General features: G+C 32.8%; 1 pseudogene; it reads right to left on the bottom strand.

Moving 5' to 3' along the window:
* Nucleotides 1–17,381: 17,381 nt before the first annotated feature.
* On the bottom strand, nucleotides 17,382–19,454 carry LOC124917066 (annotated as a pseudogene).
* Between the last annotated feature and the right edge of the window lie 417 nt (nucleotides 19,455–19,871).

The raw sequence follows: 19,871 nt of genomic DNA, 5'->3' as shown, positions 1-19,871 counted from the left end.
CTTGATGTCCATTCAAAATTCTAAGATAAGCTATAATAATTTAATAATTACTTTTTTTTAGGTTAGGTAGTTAGCATACATGATCAATACATAATGAGATTAACCTATTAGGCTAAACATGAAATCATAAAATAAATACGTAGAAGAAATAAAAACGTACCCGGAATCGAAGACTGAACACAACGAAGTTCACACTTTTATTGATCAAACTTGAATTATATTATAGGAGAGTGAGAGTAATAGTGATAGAAAGAGAGAGTACAATAAAGACTAGAGGGGTCGTTTTCGCCTCCCCTTCGATATGAAAATGAACAGCTATTTAAAGGAAACTATTTTACAAAAGTTAAAAAATAAATAGTGTTTCCCGGGATTCCCAGGATAAGCTTTTCCGCACATTTCGGCACAACACAACCCGTTATACACAATATTAATTTCGGTTCAACACATTAACACGACACGATCTTACACAAAAAGACACAAAATTTATTTAATTACATGTACACGACCCATAAAGACACGATTACCCGTTAACACAAATTAATTCGGTTACAATATAAAAAAGAAGTTAAAATAGATCAAAATTTTACTCACACATATGACAAATGTGATGCGAATTTAGGTGGAAGAACTCAAGCCTGCAAATCTTAGGAAGAGCATTTAAAATTTTCATATATAAATTAGTAGTACTGCCAATTATATTTCCAATACACTCACATGAGGAGAGAAACTTTGACCCTATATAGAATTTGATCAACTTTTCTAGGGTTCTTGCTGAGGACAGTATGAATGAGAAGGGATAGGTGAAGCATGAATGAGAAGGAATAGGTGCATGGGTTTTCAAATAAATCATACATGGTTCAAGGAGATCTCGCGCTTTCTGGAAAGGGAATGAAAATGCTTCAGTTTTACATCCTACAATAAAGAAGACTATGACGATCATGAAAACTCAAACCGTTCTCCGATTAATGGATATTTCGTTGCCCATGGCCATGTTGTGAATTATGTTACAATATCAAAAAAGAAGAAGTTAAAATAGATCAAAATTTATGTAAAATAAGTTAGATGAGAAATTAATAAGGAAGATGTAGGAGGTGAAACACTCTTAAGAAATGTCTTCGGGAGGTCTAACTTTCGAGAAATGTGATGAAAATCTATAACCGGGAAAATATTAGTTGAATGAAGTGATGGATCAAAATGAAAGAAATATGACTTATATATAGGAGTGGCAATTCGAGTAACGGGTCGTGTTTCGTGACATGTACTTCTTGGTACACGACCCATTATGGGTCAACACATACACGACTCATTAAGCTTATTGTATCTACCATTTTAACCCAAACACGAACTGTGTATTAACAGGTCGATACAACATGACCTGTTATACACAATATTAATTTCGGGTCAACACATTAACACTACACGATCCGACACGAAAAGACACAAAATTTATTTAATTATCTGTACACGACCCGTAAGGACACGGTTACCCGTATACACGAATTAATTTGGTGACAATATAAAAAAAGTTAAAATAGATCAAAATTTTACTCACACATAGGACAAATGGGATGCAGATTTAGGTGGAGGAACTCAAGCCTGCAAATCTTAGGAAGAGCATTTACATTTTGCATATTTAGATTGATAGTACTGTCAATTATATTTCAAATACACTCACAAGAGGAGGGAAACTTTGACCCTATATAGAATTTGATCAACTTTTCTGGGTTCTTGTCGAGGACAGCATGAAGGAGAAAGGATAGGTGCAACATGAAGGAGAAGGGATAGGTTCAGGGGTTTTCAAATAAATCATACACGGTTCAAGGAGTTCCCGCGCTTTTTGGCAAGGGAATGAAAATGCTTCAGTTGTACATCCTGTAATGAAGAAGACTATGACGATCATGAAAACTCCAACCGTTAATGAATATTCCGTTGCCCATGGCCATGTTATGTATTCTGTTATAATATCAATAAAGAAGAAGTTAAAATAGATCAAATTTTATGTAAAATAAGTTATATGATAAATTAAGAAGGAAGATTTAAGAGGTGAAACACTCTTAAGAAATGTATTGGGGAGGTCTAACCTTCAAGAAATGTGATGGAAATCTATGATCGGGGAAATATTATTTGGATGAAATGATGAATCAAAATGAAAGAAATATTATTTATATATAGAAGTGGCAATTCAAGTAACAAGTCGTGTTTTGTGACGTGTACTTCTTGGTACACGACCCATTATGGGTCAACACATACACGACTCATTAAGCTTATCGTATATACCATTTTAAACCAAACAATAACATGTATTAATGGGTCGGACCAGTTATACATAAAATAATTTCGAGTTAACACGATAGGATCTAACAAGAAAACACAAGAAAATTATTTAATTACCTGAACACGACTCTTAAGGACATAATTATCCGTTAAAACAAATAAATTCTGTTACAATATAAAAAAAAGAAGGAAGTACAAAATAAATCAAAATTTATGTAAAATAAGTTAGATGAGAAATTAAGAAGGAAATGTAGGAGGTGAAACACTTTTAAGAAGGCATGACATTCAAGAAATGTTTTGGCTAGGTCTAACCTTCAAGAAATGTGATGACAATCTATGATCGGAAAAATATTAGTTGAATGAAGTGATGGATCAAAATAAAAGAAAGATGAGTTATATATAGGAGTGGCAATTCAGGAAAAGGGTTGTGTTTCGTGATGTGTATTTCTTGGTACACGACCTATTATGGGTCAACACATACACGACTCATTAAGTTTATCGTATCTACCATTTTAACCTAAACAGGAACTGCGTATTAACGGGTCGACACAACACAACCCGTTATACATAATATTAATTTCGGATTAACTCATTAACATGACACGATATTACACGAAAAGACACAAAATTTTATCTAATTATCTGTACACGACCCAAATGGACACGATTACCCGTTAACAAGAATTAATTCGGTTACAATATAAAAAATAAGTTAAAATAGATCAAAATTTTACTCACACATAGGACAAATGGGATGAAAATTTAGGTGGTGGAACTCAAGCCTACAGATCTTAGGAAGAGCATTTTCATTTTGCATATATAAATTAATAGTACTGCAAATTATATTTCCAATACACTCACATGAGGAGGGAAACTTTGATCCTATATAGAATTTGATCAACCTTTCTAAGGTTCTTGCCGATGACAGTATGAAGGAGGAGGGATAGGTGCAACATGAAGGAGAAGGAATAGGTGTAGGGGTTTTCAAATAAATTATACATGGTTCAAGGAGATCTAGCGCTTTCTGGAAAGGGAATGAAAATGCTTCAGTTGTACATCCTGCAATGAAGAAGACTATGACGATCATGAAAACTCCAACGGTTATCCAATTTATGGATATTTTGTTGCCCGTGACCATGTTGTGAATTCTGTTACAATATCAAAAAATAAGAAGTTAAAATAGATCAAAATTTATGTAAAATAAGTTAAATGAGAAATTAATAAGGAAGATGTAAGAGGTGAAACACTCTTAAGAAATGTCTTGGGGAGGTCTAACTTTCGAGAAATGTGATGGAAATCTATGATCGGGAAAATATTAGTTGAATGAAGTGATAAATCAAAATGAAAGAAAGATGAGTTATATATAGGAGTGGCAATTCGGGTAACGGGCCGTGTTTTGTGATGTGTACTTCTTGGTACATGACCCATTATGGGTCAACACACATACACGACTCATTAAGCTTATCGTATCTACCATTTTAACCCAAACACGAACTGTGTATTAACAGGTAGACACAACACGACCCGTTATACACAATATTAATTCCGGGTCAAAACATTAACACTACACGATTCGACACGAAAAGATACAAAATTTATTTAATTACCTGTATAAGACCCGTAAGGACACGATTACTCGTTAACACAAATTAATTTGATAACAATATAAAAAAGAATAAAGTTAAAATAGATCAAAATTTTACTCACACATAGGACAAATGGTGTGCAGATTTAAGTGGAGGAAATCAAGCCTGTAAATCTTAGGAAGAGCATTTGCATTTTACATATTTAAATTGATAGTACTGTCAATTATATTTCCAATACACTCACATAAGGAGAGAAACTTTGACCATATATAGAATTTGATCAACTTTTCTAGGGTTCTAGCCGAGGACAACATGAAGGAGAAGGGATAGGTGCGGGGGTTTCATATAAATCATACACGGTTCAAGGAGATCTCGCGCTTTCTGGCAAGGGAATGAAAATGCTTCAGTTGTACATCCTGTAGTGAAGAAGACTATGACGATCATGAAAACTCCAACCGTTCTCCGATTAATGGATATTTCGTTGCTCATAGCCATGTTGTGAATTCTGTTACAATATAAAAAAGAAAGAAGTTAAAATAAATATAAATTTATGTAAAATAAGTTAGATGAAAAATTAGGAAGGAAAATGTAGGGGGTGAAACACATTCTTAAGAAATATCTTGGGAAGTCTAACCTTCGAGAAATGTGATGGTAATCTATGATCGGGGAAAATATTAGTTGAATGAAGTGATGGATGAAAATGAAATAAAGATGAGTTATATATATGAGCTACAATTTGGGGAATGGGTCATGTCTTATGACGTGTACTCCTTGGTACATGACCCATTATGGGTCAACACATACACAACTCATTAAGCTTATCGTATCTACCATTTTAACCCAAGCACGAACTATGTATTAACGGGTCAACACGTCACTACCCGTTATACACCAAATTAATTTCAGGTAAACACGTTAACACATTAACACAAAAGGATCTAACACGAAAATACAAGACTTTTATTTAATTATTTGTACAAGACCGTAAGGACATGATTACCCGTTAACACAAATTATTTTTATTACAATATAAAAAAGAAGGAAGTTTAAATAGGAAAATATTAGTTGAATGAAGTGATTAATCAAAATGAAAGAAAGATGAGTTATGAATAAGAGTGGCAATTCATGTAACGGGTCGTGTTTCGTGACGTGTACTTCTTGGTACATGACCATTTATGGGTCAACACATACACGACTCATTAAGCTTATCATATCTACCAATTTAACCCAAACACAAACTGTGTATTAACGGGTCGACACAACACGTCCCGTTATACACAATATTAATTTCGAGTTAAAACATTAACACTACACGACCCGACACGAAAAGATACAAAATTTATTTAATTACCTGTACATGACCCGTAAGGACACGATTACTCGTTAACACAAATAAATTTGATAACAATATAAAAAAGAATGAAGTTAAAATATATCAAAATTTTGCTCACACATGGAATGCAGATTTAGGTGGAGGAACTCAAGCCTGCAAATCTTAGGAAGAGCATTTTCATCTTACATATTTAAATTGATATAACTATCAATTATATTTCCAATACACTCACATGAGGAGGGAAACTTTGACCCTTTATAGAATTTTAACAACTTTTTTAGGGTTCTTGACGAGGACAGCATGAAGGAGAAGGGATAGGTGTAGGGGTTTTCATATAAATCATACACGGTTCAAGGAGATCTTGCGCTTTTTACAAGGGAATGAAAATGCTTTAGTTGTACATATTGTAGTGAAGAAGACCATGACGATCATAAAAACTCCATCCGTTCTCCAATTAATGGATATTTCGTTGCTTAAAGCCATGTTGTGAATTCTGTTACAATATAAAAAAAAAGAAAGAAGTTAAAATAGATCAAAATCTATGTAAAATAAGTTAGATGAGAAATTAAGAAGGAAAATGTAGGGGGTGAAACACTCTTAAGAAATGTCTTGGGAAGTCTAACATTCGAGAAATGTGATGGCAATCTATGATCGGGGAAAATATTAGTTGAATGAAGTGATGGATGAAAATGAAAGAAAGATGAGTTATATATATGAGTGACAATTTGCGTAACGGTTCGTGTCTTGTGACGTGTAGTTCTTGGTACACGACCCATTGTGGATCAACACATACACAACTCATTAAGCTTATCGTATCAACCATTTTAACCCAAGCACGAACTATGTATTAACGGGTCGACACGACACGACCCGTTATACACAAAATTAATTTCAGGTTAACACGTTAACACGTTAACACGAAAGGATCTAACACGAAAAGACACGAAGTTTATTTAATTATCTGTATAAGACCGTAAGGACACGATTACCCGTTAACACAAATTAATTCTGTTACAATATAAAAAAAGAAGGAAGTTCAAATAGGAAAATATTTGTTGAATGAAGTGATTAATCAAAATGAAAGAAAGATGAGTTATATATAGGAGTGGCAATTCGGGTAACGGGTCGTGTTTCGTGACGTGTACTTCTTGGTACATGACCCATTATGGGTCAACACATACACGACTCATTAAGCTTATCGTATATACCATTTTCACCCAAACACGAACTATGTATTAACGAGTCGACACAACACGACCCGTTATACATAATATTAATTACGGGTCAAAACATTAACACTACACGATCCGACAAGTAAAGACTCAAATTTATTTAATTGGGTGTAGGGTTTTCATATAAATCATACACGGTTCAAGGAGATCTCGCGCTTTCTGGCAAGGGAATGAAAATGCTTCAGTTGTACATCCTATAGTGAAGAAGACTATGACGTTCATGCAAACTCCAACCGTTCTCCGATTAATGGATATTTCATTGCTCATAACCATGTTGTGAATTCTGTTACAATATAAAAAAAAGAATTTAAATAGATCAAAATCTATGTAAAATAAGTTAGATGAGAAATTAAGAAGGCAGATGTAGGGGGTGAAACACTCTTAAGAAATGTCCTGGGAAGTCTAACCTTCGTGAAATGTGATGGCAATCTATGATCGGGGAAAATATTAGTTGAATGAAGTGATGGATGAAAATGAAAGAAAGATGAGTTATATATATGAGTGACAATTTGGGTAACAGGTCGTGTCTTGTGACGTGTACTTCTTGGTTCACGACCCATTTTGGGTCAACACATACACAATTCATTAAGTTTATCGTATATACCACTTTAACCCAAGCACGAACTATGTATTAATGGGTTGACACGATACGACCCATTATACACAAAATTAATTTCAGGTTAACACATTAACAAAAAGGATCTAACACGAAATGACACGAATTTTATTTAATTATCTGTACACGACCCGTAAGGACACGATTACTCGTTAACATGATTTAATTTGATAATAATATAAAAAAGAATGATGTTAAAATAGATCAAAATTTTACTCACACATATGACAAATGGGATGCGGATTTAGGTGGAGGAACTCAAGCCTGCAAATCTTAGGAAGAGTATTTGCATTTTACATATTTAAATTGATAGTACTTTTAATTATATTTCCAATACATTCACATGAGGAGGGATACATTGACATTATATAGAATTTGATCAACTTTTTTAGGGTTCTTGTCGAGGACAACCTAAAGGAGAAGGGATAGGTGCAGGGACTTTCATATAATTCATACATGGTTCAAGGAGATCTCGCGCTTTCTTGAAAGGGAATGAGAATGCTTCAGTTGTACATCCTGTAGTGAAGAAGACTAGGACGATCATGAAAACTCCAACCGTTCTTCGATTAATGGATATTTCATTGCTCATAGCCATGTTGTGAATTCTGTTACAATATAAAAAAAGAAAGTAGTTAAAATAGATCAAAATCTATGTAAAATAAGTTATATGAGAAATTAATAAGGAAGATGTAGGGGTGAAACACTCTTAAGAATTGTCTTGGGAAGTCTAACCTTCGAAAAATGTGATGGCAATTTATGATCGGGGAAAATATTAGTTGAATGAAGTGATGGATGAAAATAAAAGAAAGATGAGTTATATATATGAGTGACAATTTGAGTAACGGGTCATGTCTTGTGACGTGTAGTTCTTGGCACACAACCCATTATGGGTCAACACATACACAACTCATTAAGCTTATCGTATATACCATTTTAACCCAAGCACGAACTATGTAATTAACGGGTCGACACGACATGACCCGTTATACAAAAAATTAATTTCAGGTTAACACATTAACATGAAAGGATCTAACACGAAATGACACGAATTTTATTTAATTATCTGTACACGACCCGTAAGGACACAATTACCCGTTAACACAAATTAATTCTGTTACAATATAAAAAAGAAGGAAGTTCAAATAGAAAAATATTTGTTGAATTAAGTGATTAATCAAAATGAAAGAAAGATGAGTTATATATAGAAGTGGAAATTCGGGTATCAAGTCGTGTTTCGTGACGTGTATTTCTTGGTATATGACCCATTATGGGTCAACATATACACGACTCATTAAGCTTATCGTATCTACCAATTTAACCCAAACACAAACTATGTATTAACGAGTCGACACAACACGACCAGTTATACATAATATTAATTTCGGGTCAAATCATTAAAACTACACGATCCGACACGAAAAGACACAAATTTATTTAATTACATGTACACGACCCGTAAGGACACAATTACTCGTTAACATGAATTAATTTGATAACATATAAAAAAGAATGAAGTTAAAATAGATCAAAATTTTACTCACACATATGACAAATAGGATGCGGATTTAGGTGGAGGAATTCATGCCTGCAAGTCTTAGGAAGAGCATTTGCATTTTACATGTTTAAATTGATAGTACTGTCAATTATATTTCCAATACACTCACATGAGGAGGGATACATTGACCCTATGTAGAATTTGATCTACATTTCTAGGATTCTTGTAGAGGACAACATGAAGGAGAAGGGATAGGTGCAGGAGTTTTCATATAAATCATACAAGGTTCAAGGAGATCTCGCCCTTTCTGGCAAGGGAATGAAAATGCTTTAGTTGTACATCCTATAGTGAAGAAGACCATGACGATCATGAAAACTCTAACCGTTCTCCGATTAATGGATTTTCATTGCTCATAGCCATAATGTGAATTCTGTTACAATATAAAAAAAAGAAGTTAAAATAGATCAAAATCTATGTAAAATAAGTTAGATGATAAATTATGAAGGTAGATGTAGGGGTGAAACACTCTTAAGAAATGTCTTGGGAAGTCTAACCTTCGAGAAATGTGATGGCAATCTATGATTGGATAAAATATTAGTTGAATGAAGTGATGGATGAAAATGAAAGAAAGATGAGTTATATATATGAGTGCAATTTGGGAAACGGGTCGTGTCTTGTGGCATGTACTTCTTGGTACACGACCCATTATGGGTCAACACATTAAAAACTCATTAAGCTTATCGTACATACCATTTCAACCCAAGCACGAACTATGTATTAATGGGTCGACACGACACGACCCGTTATACACAAAATTAATTTCAGGTTAACGCATTAACACGAAAGGATCTAACACGAAATGACACGAATTTTATATAATTATCTGTACACGACCCATAAGGACACGATTACCCGTTAACACAAATTAATTCTGTTACAATATAAAAAGAAGGAAGTTCAAATAGGAAAATATTTGTTGAATGAAGTGATTAATCAAAATGAAAGAAAGATGAGTTATATATAGGAGTGGCAATTCGGGTAACAGGTCGTGTTTCGTGACGTGTACTTCTTGGTACATGACCCATTATGGGTCAACACATACACGACTCATTAAGCATATCGTATATACCATTTTAACCCAAACACGAACTATGTATTAACGAGTCGACACAACACGACCCGTTATACATTATATTAATTACGGGTCAAAACATTAACACTACACGATCCGACACGAAAAGACACAAATTTATTTAATTATCTGTACACAACCCGTAAGGACAGGATTACTCGTTAACATGAATTAATTTGATAATAATATAAAAAAGAATGAAGTTAAAATAAATCAAAATTTTGCTCACACATAGGACAAATGGCGGATTTAGGTGGAGGAACTCAAGCCTGCAAATCTTAGGAAGAGAATTTGCATTTTACATATTTAAATTGATAGTATTGTCAATTATATTTCTAATACACTCACATGAGGAGAAAAACTTTGACCCTATATAGAGTTTGATCAACTTTTCTAGGGTTCTTGCCGAGGTCAGCATGAAGGAGAAGGGATAGGTGCAACTATTTTCATATAAATCATACACGGTTCAAGGAGATCTCGCGCTTTCTGGCAAGGGAATGAAAATGCTTCAGTTGTACATCCTGTAGTGAAGAAGACTATGACGATCATGAAAACTCCAACTGTTCTCCGATTAATGGATATTTTGTTGCTCATAGCCATGTTGTGAATTCTGTTACAATATAAAAAAGAAAGAAGTTAAAATAGATCAAAATCTATATAAAAAAAGTTAGATGAGAAATTAAGAAGGAAGTTGTAGGGGTGAAACACTCTTAAGAAATGTCTTGGGAAGTCTAACCTTCGAGAAATGTGATGGCAATCTATGATCGGGGAAAATATTAGTTGAATGAAGTGATGGATGAAAATGAAAGAAATATGAGTTATATATATGAGTGACAATTTGGGTAACGGGTCGTGTCTTGTGACGTGTACTTCTTGGTACACGACCCATTATGTGTCAACACATACACAACTCATTAAGCTTATCGTATCTACCATTTTAACCCAAGCACGAACTATGTATTAACGGGTCGACACGATACGACCCGTTATACACAAAATTAATTTCAGGTTAACACATTAACGCGTTAACACGAAAGGATCTAACACGAAAAGACACGAATTTTATTTAATTATTTGTACACAATCCGTAAGGACACGATTACCCGTTAACACAAATTAATTCTGTTACAATATAAAAAAAGAAGGACGTTTAAATAGATCAAAATTTATGTAAAATAAGTTAGATGAGAAATTAAGAAGGAAGATGTAGGTGGTGAAACACTTTTAAGAAGGCATGACCTTCAAGAAATGTTTTGGCAAGTCTAACCTTCAAGAAATGTGATGGCAATCTATGTTCGGGGGAAATATTAATTGAATGAAGTGATTAATAAAAATTAAAAAAAGATGAGTTATATGTAGGGGTGACAATTCGGGTAACGGGTCGTGTTTCGTGACGTGTAATTCTTGGTACACGACCCATTATGGGTCGATACATAAATGACTCATTATGTTTATCGTATCTACAATTTTAACCCAAACGAACTGTGTATTAACAGGTCGACACGACCCGACCCGTTATACACAAAATTAATTTTAGTTCAACACATTAAAACGATATCATTTGACACAAAATTTATTTAATTACTTGTACACGGTTATCCGTTAACACAAATTTCTTAATCTTTCCCTTGTAGGTCGAGTTAGGTTTTGTGAAAGAAAATAAGTTGAGAGTCGTACATGCTTTTGGGTTGCGGCTAGAAAACGGTAACGGGAAGGTGAATGATGGAGTAAGATGTTGCGGCAAACAACGGATGGGTAGACATGTGGCTAGAACGCCGGTCTCGAGTTGGGGTCGTGATATTAGGTGTGGAAAGGTCTCAAGAGTTTGAGGAGAGAATGAAAAAGGGAGTTGATAATGATAATGACCCATACATGACCCGTTAACAAAACAAAACGAAAAAGACATGACACACAAACCGTTAAAGACCGACCCAAACCCGTTAATAACGTGTTGGGTTCTGTCATGTTATCGTGTCGTTTCAAAAACGATATTATATATATATATATATATATATATATATATATATATATATATATATATATATATATAAAAAAGAAAGTTGTTAAAATAATAAATAAATCTAAATATATAAAAATCTTTTTTTTAGTTATTTTACTTTTAAAACTTAAATACCAACTACTTCGAAATTCATATTAATAATTAACCACTTAAAATTCAAATATTTTGGTCACTCTTAAGAGCTTGATTGATGAAAGGGTTATTGGTATGATGAGAGGGTTATCAAGGTTTTATATTGATTTTTTTTCAAATAACTCTTGTTTAATTAAATGAGATAAAAACTCAATGTTTAATTTTTTTTCTTCCAATTTTACCCTTCTCCTTGGTTCTCACTTTCTTCCTCCTCTCCCCTCTCCTCTCCTCTCCTCTCCTCTCCTCTCCTCTCCTCTCCTCTCTATAACCCAATAATCTCACAATACAGCCAACCCATTCTTTCATTTCTTCATTCAAATCATTTTTCTCCCTCCTTTCAATTCAGATTATTATTAGGGATCTCTATTTAGCGGGAATTTATTCATTTATTATTTCTTTCATTCAAATATTTTGTTCTCCTTTTTTTATTATAATAATTTTATTTTATTTTATTAAATTGATAAAAAAAAAAATATATTAACTTAAATTAATTAATATATTTATTTAGAAGGGTGGTTTAGAATTAATTTATATAAAAAAAATTAATAATTATTTTTATAAATATTTAATTTAAATGAGATATATTTATAAATTAATTAATATTGGTTAGACAAATATATATTAACTTTATTTTTTAGTATAATTATTTATTTATTTGAATAATTTAAATTTTAAATGTTATATTAGATAATATAGTGTGTTGAGTTAAATTTATATTGAGTTTTATTTTTACTTAAAGTAATTAATAAAAATAATATTGAATTTAATTAGAACGTAGTTTTAATATTAAAATGATAAAATTATTTGATTTAATGGTTGATACGATGTTTGAGTTTTAAAATAAAAACTGTATTTTATACCAATAACTCAATTATCAAACACGCCTTAAAGACTTTAGGCTTATATGGGTTCGTTCTTTTTGGGTTATTTCAAAAACCCAAACAAAATTAATTTTCAAATCAATTACTTCTCAACAATCACATCACCCAATTCATTAAACAAAATATTAAAATATTTTTTATTTTAAATTATTATTTTTTTATTTTATTTATATATATCAATACCCTTTAAATCTTTTTATCAAAAATAATCATAATCTCCTCAAAATCATCAACAGTCATTATTTTTTTCTCCCTTTAGGTTTTTAAAAAAATCCGAATCCAAACAAGGCCTGTGACTTTTTTTTTTAATTTTGATGATTTTTTTTTTAATTCGATAAGTAATCATGTTTAAATTATTATGTTATTACTGACAATAAATCATAGACATATTTTCTTCTAGCTATTTTATTATTATTTGATTAATTTAATTAGAGAGCTAGTTTATTTGTAATTTTTCTAAAATAATTATAATTTTTTTTTTATATTTATGAAATTTTAAAAAATTAGTATTTTAATATTTTAATTAATAAATTAAATAAATTTATAATTTAAATGATAACACTAAAAAAACAAAAGTCACCCTATGAAATCAACCCGCTGCGAGAATGCCCTCTATAGACTATAAGGAAAAATAAAGGCAAGTAAGCCACTAACACTTTTTTTTTTAAATTAATTCTATTAAACTTATATAGTCTCTCTATCCCCAAATATGCTATAGTACACCTTTATTATTTTGTATAACAATTTTTTAACAGGAAGGTTATCCGTACAATTTTATTTTCTCTATCAAATCAATTAAAGCTTGTTTGGTTGAAATTAAAAAATATATATATATATATATCATAAAAAATTATTACATTCTTTTTTATTAATTATATCATTTAATTTAATATGTAAAATATAATTATTTAAAAAATATATTTATATTATAATTATATATTAATTAATACTTTTTAAAATATTTTACTAAAATAAAAACTCATTTTTTTAAAAATACTGTGTATCAATTTTTATTAGTTCATAAATTATTAAAATATATAGAGAGAATAGATAGGGATAGAGAATTTAGAAGAGGGAATAGATTTGGACATCGTGCATAAACGGTCGTATTCGACTCGTCAAGTTGTGTTAGACTGTCAATCGTGCCGTGTCTTAATCTTATGTGTGTCGTATCGTGTCTTGATCCAGCCAAAATATTATGATCCATTGGCTTTATCGTGTCGTGTCACATTTAATACTTAAGACTAGGGTTCGAATCCCAAAACATGCAAATTTTAAAAATGCATTATTGACTATAATATATAGTGACACAACTTTTAAACAAATGATACAAGGCATCTAAAAGTGTGAGGTCAGAATAAGTAGTTAGTTTGACGAACATTTGAAAGTGTGAGGTCACGAGATGGAGGTCGCGTGGTTTGTCGAGTGTGAGGTCGGAATTATTGATTGATTTGGCGAGCATTGGAAAGTCTGAGGTCACGAGATGAAGGTCAAGTGGTTTGTCGAGTGTGAGGTCGGAATAAGTAGTTAGTTTGACGAACATTTGAAAGTGTGAGGTCACGAGATGGAGGTCGCGTGGTTTGTCGAGTGTGAGGTCGGAATTATTGGTTGATTTGGCGAGCATTGGAAAGTCTGAGGTCACGAGATGAAGGTCAAGTGGTTTGTCGAGTGTGAGGTCGGAATTATTGGTTGATTTGACAAGCATTTAAAAGTGTGAGGTCACGAGATGGAGGTCGGGTGGTGGGTGATTTGTCGAGTGTGAGGTCAAAATTAGTGGTTGGTTTGGAGAGCATTGAAAAGTGTGAGGTCACGAGATGAAGGTCGAGTGGTGGGTAATTTGTCGAGTGTGAGGTCAGAATTAGTGATTGGTTTGACGATCATTCAAAAGTATGAGGTCGGGTGGTGGGTGGTTTGTCGGGTGTGAGGTCAGAATTATTGATTGGTTTGGCAAACATTTAAAAGTGTGAGGTCGGGTGGTTGGTGTTTTGTTGGGTGTGAGGTCAGAATTATTGATTGGTTTGACAATCATTTAAAAGTGTGAGGTCACGAGATGGAGGTCGGGTGGTGGGTGATTTATCGAGTGTGAGGTCAGAAGTAGTGGTTGGTTTGACGAACATTTGAAAGTGTGAAGTCACGAGATGGATGTCGGGCGGTGAGTGGTTTGTCGAGTGTGAGGTCAGAATTAATGATTGATTTGGAGAGAATTTGAAAACGTGAGGTCACGAGATGGAAATCAGGTGGGTGGTGAGTGGTTTATCGAGTGTGAGGTCAGCATCAAAAGATTGGTGGTTGAGTTTGACGAGAAATAAAGAATGTGTAATCGATTGAAGTCGACTAAGATTGGTGGGTGATCTCTGAAAGGATAAAAAAATCATATTAAAAAGTGTGAGTCACAAAATAATGGTTAATTGATGGGTTAAGTAGGGTGTTGATGTGATAAAATATATGTTAACATTAAGTTTGAGATTAAACTAAATTTTTACAAACTAAAACCAATTTTAAATTAATTATAGTTGAATAATATTAATTTTATTTAAAATATTTATAAATAAATAATATTTTAAATATATTTTATACGATTTGCACGGAATTCATGTAGTTTTTTATTAATTAGTGAATCTTTTTCATATTTTTAATGAATAATTAAGTAATTAAAATTTAATTTATCTTTTACTCTTAAAAGTAATACACTACTCATTTTAAAATATATATTCCCAAATATTTATTTAATCTGTCCTTTAAAATTATAAACCAAAAGTCTAAAATTCAATTAAAAAAAATGTTTGATAAAACATTATGGACCATGACTATAAAAATTGGTGTGCTAGATTATTTCAAATAAAAAATGTTGCTTTCTAAATAAATTAAAAATAAATAAAATTAATATATTACAGTGAGATAGCAATGTAAATTTATGAAATAATATTACTATAAAAATAAAATAATTTTTAAAAAGCTCTCCATACATAGTTTAATATTTTATCAAAAACTTGTAAATAATAGTACTTTTCTTAACTAGTTTTAATATATATATATATATATATATATATATATATATATATATATATATATATATATATATATATATATATATATATATATATATATTAATAACTTCAAAATTCATATAATTTTATTTTATTTAGTTTATTATTTATTTTCAATCCCTTAATAATTCACCGTTTAAATATTAACCATTAACAATATTTTGACCCATAGTTAGGTGAGGTTAGTTAGGCGACGTCCCTCCTCCCTGTAATAGACCACATCTACACATTTGTTATTTTTATATTAAAATAGCGTTTTAGAAATTTTAAGTTGTAAAGCCAAGATAATGCAAATTTTTCTTGTCTTCTTGCAATGTCTAAGGAAGATAATTTTTTTTTTTTTTGGGTGGGGGGGAATTGTTGACTAACTTGTGTTGGGTTGATTGCATTAATTAGTTTTTGGAATTTAATTTTTTATAAATATTATTTTATATTATTTATTAATTTAATTTAATTTTTGGACAAAAATACCCCGACGACAATCAATGAATTAGGGTCGTGAATATTTTTGTTCCAAAAAATAGTGAGTGTTATTTCTGCAATTTTTATTAGACGACCGTAATTAACACAATTATTAGGTCATTTCATCAAAATTTCCCAAATGAATAGGCACTAGACAGTTGATTTGATGTTGGTTCTAGTTCATTCCCTTGTTGGTCTAGAATATTCTCGAAACTGAAATATCATGATCATTCCTACATCTTCTCTATTTCCTCTACTTTCAATATAAGTCCTCCCTCCCCCAATACGCTGCAACTTTCATCACAGAATAATCGATACATAATTCAAAGATCGTTCCTTTCTTGGCTTACAATTTCTAAACTCTATATATACTTGTTTCATGATGAACAATTGCTGTTATCAGCAGAAGCGGCCACGTTATCAATCTACTTTACCGGTCGAACAGTTTCAGCCTACATCAGTAAGCAGCTACAGAAAGCAATCTCCTAAGAAGATTGTTTCAGTACCAGTACATTTCATACCGACTGAATCGTCGAGATGGTGGAACTCGGCTCTTAAAATCCAGAAGGTCTTTAGGGGATTCTTGGTTCGGTCTGGAGTTAAGAAAATTGCGGCTCTTAAACGGGAAGTTGATGATGTAGAAGCGAGGATCTCACATTCTGATTACGTAGAGATTCTTTGGAGAGACGCGAAGGAGCGGTTGAAGTTGAACGAGACATTGATGTCTTTGATTCTGAAGTTGGATTCTGTACGAGGAATTGTCCCTGGTGTTAGGGATTTCAGGAAGGTTGTGATTAAGAAGACGATAGCCTTGCAAGAGAGAATCGACGAGATTGTTGCTGCAAACTGTGTTTAAGCCCTAGCTACATAGCAAAATCATTCGATCAAAGAGTGTATCATCCGAATCATTCGATCAAAGAGTGTATCATCCGATGGTTCGGATTCTCAGTAAGAAGTTGGCAAACTTGTGATTACACTCAGGGGAACTGGTGTTCGAATTTGGGGAGCTAACTTCAAATATATTGATTCTACATGACTAAAATAAGGATGAATTATGAACTTTAATGTTTCAACTCTTCAATTCTAACCTTCCTAATTACATTTCTCCAATTATAAAATGTTGATATTATAGATTTGCAAGTGCTATTGGATCTTTACAACTGCACTTTCAGAATGTAAAATATGTAACTACTGAACATTTTCAGGCTAAAAAAACATGGCATAGAAGCTTGACAAATCAGCATCAAACACGAATAAAAAACAATTGACCAACCAAATTCCATGTGTTGTTTATGATCGATCTTGTTAAATAATCAGAGAAAAGAAACTTCTACAATGATCTAAATTCAACTCTGTCAATGTCTCTTCTCTTCCCGAGATTCCATCTCTTTTACATTGTCTACCATGCAATCGATTCTTTGAGACAAACTCAGGTTATGCTCCTCAATGTGCTCAAACAACATCTCCAAATGCCTTTTATAGGCTGCAGATCTCTTTTTCTCAATATCCAGCTGTTGGGATAGCTCCCTTATTTTATCATGCTCATTCTACAAAACCATGCCCAAGCAAATAAGCTAAATAGAAATGTTGAAAGGAAGGAAACAAATATACAAATTTGACAAGATTTAGACATAAAGAAATGCTAATGGTCAATATGGCAAGTTAAATTTCCTCAAGTCAGTCAAGAGAATATAAATTATAGCCTTTGTTCAACTAAAACAAGATAAAATATCAATAGCTCAACATATTCTAGTACCAAGCTACTCCAGCTCAGCTTTTTTTTAGACAATCTTTTCTCGAAGAGGCTTGCACAACATCTCATCATCATGATCCCACTTCAGTCAAGATGTTTTCAGTACGAATCTAATCTAATATTCAACTAAAAGAAGATAAAATCTCCATAGCTCAACATATTCTTATAGCAAACTACTACCGGTCAATTTTTTTAAGACAACTCCGTGGCTTATTGTTATGTCTTTTCTTCATCTTTCCTAGGAAGTCTTTTTTTCCTGGAAAAGGCTAGCACAACATCTTATCATCATAATCCCACTTCAATCAAGGTGCTTTTAGTACGAATCGAACTTGAGATCTCAACCTATTAACTTCAAATCATTTTACCACTTGAGCTACCATGGGTGAGTTACATCGAGTTAGATGGGGAGGTTAGCACAACAGCTCATTGTCATGATCCTTTAACTTAATCCAGGTGCTTAAATGAGAATCAAACCACATACCTCATGCCATTTAAGCTACACGTGTTTTTCTCTTGAATTACCCTGGATGAGTTACTCTAGGTTAGTTGGGGAGACTAAGACAACAACCTATTGCCATGACCCTTTAACTTAATCCAGGTGCTTCAATGAGAATCAAACCACATTCCTCATGTCTTTTAAGCTATCCTTGTTTTTCTTGAGCTACCCTGGAGGAGTTATTCTGAATTAGGTGGTGAGACTAACACAATAACCCACTACCATGTGACCCCTCTGCTTAATCCAAGTGCTTCATTTAGAATTAAACCACATCCCACATGCCATTTAATTCTACCCGTATTTTGTTCTTTTGACTTAGTGAACAAGATGTCTTGGGAGGAGGCATAACACACACAAAGCATCTTTAAGCCCGATCGACTAATCCCATACTAAATTCCATTTGCCCCTTGCGGCTAGGGTTGCAGGGTGTCAGAGGATTGGACTCGTAAATTGACCCCTATCCAGATACTAATAGTTGTCTTGAAAAGCTAGGCCACGCTTGCGGGTTACTAAGGCCTTGTTTGATGAATGGTTATATAGATTTAATCCAAATAACCCCTATCCAGATACTATCATCAATCACTTTGTAAATCCAATCAATAAATAAAATATCCTTATTATTTTTTATAACATTTCAAAATATCAAATACAAAGATATTTTAGTCAATTAACAAGAAAGAACAGATTTGAGAATATACCGGGTATTGGTCACAGATTAAGTCTCGGCGACCTTTCCCGGGAGTGAGAGGGTGAGTATGTTCCTTCACAAACTTCGTAACAACTCATTTCCCAGAACTCACTTTTCTAACCAAAATCATGGACAGACATCCAACTCTTGTATCAGCCCTTTGTCTTACAATCTTTTCACGCTTATCCGGTATTCTGAAACCCTCTTTGTTGCAAACAAGAGCCCTGCCAATAGCAGAACCATCACGTCTTGATCGTGACAGTTTGCTCACTCGGGTGACAAAGCCAATTCGTGTGGCATACGCATTATTTTAGGGGTGACTGAAGCATAATTTGCCAGCAACATCAAATCTGAAAGAATATATAGACGACTTTGTAGCGGTAAATAATTGATTCGGACCATCGTAGATATAGAAAGAGGGAGAGAATGATAACGAATAGAAAATCAAACAATACCATGAGAAAGAGAGTTGAGGAACTTACTCGCAAAATTCCTGTGTGAAATTGCTGAAATAACTCTCACAGTATCGAGAATTGACCTGTTGGGGATGAAAAGGATTGAGGGGTGATACATTGATTACTGATGGACTTCCATGGACGACAAAGAACGAATCTTTGTAAAGTTAATGAACCCTAATCAGGTCTCTGCCTTGTGAATTTGTGATTGCGCACACATGGACGATCACATTATTTTTTCCCTCAACCTAACTTTGTTTTGGTGATTT

Source organism: Impatiens glandulifera, unplaced genomic scaffold (assembly GCF_907164915.1).
Source record: "Impatiens glandulifera unplaced genomic scaffold, dImpGla2.1, whole genome shotgun sequence".
Taxonomy (NCBI): Eukaryota; Viridiplantae; Streptophyta; class Magnoliopsida; order Ericales; family Balsaminaceae; genus Impatiens; species Impatiens glandulifera.
This window is presented reverse-complemented; position numbering and strand designations above follow the sequence as displayed.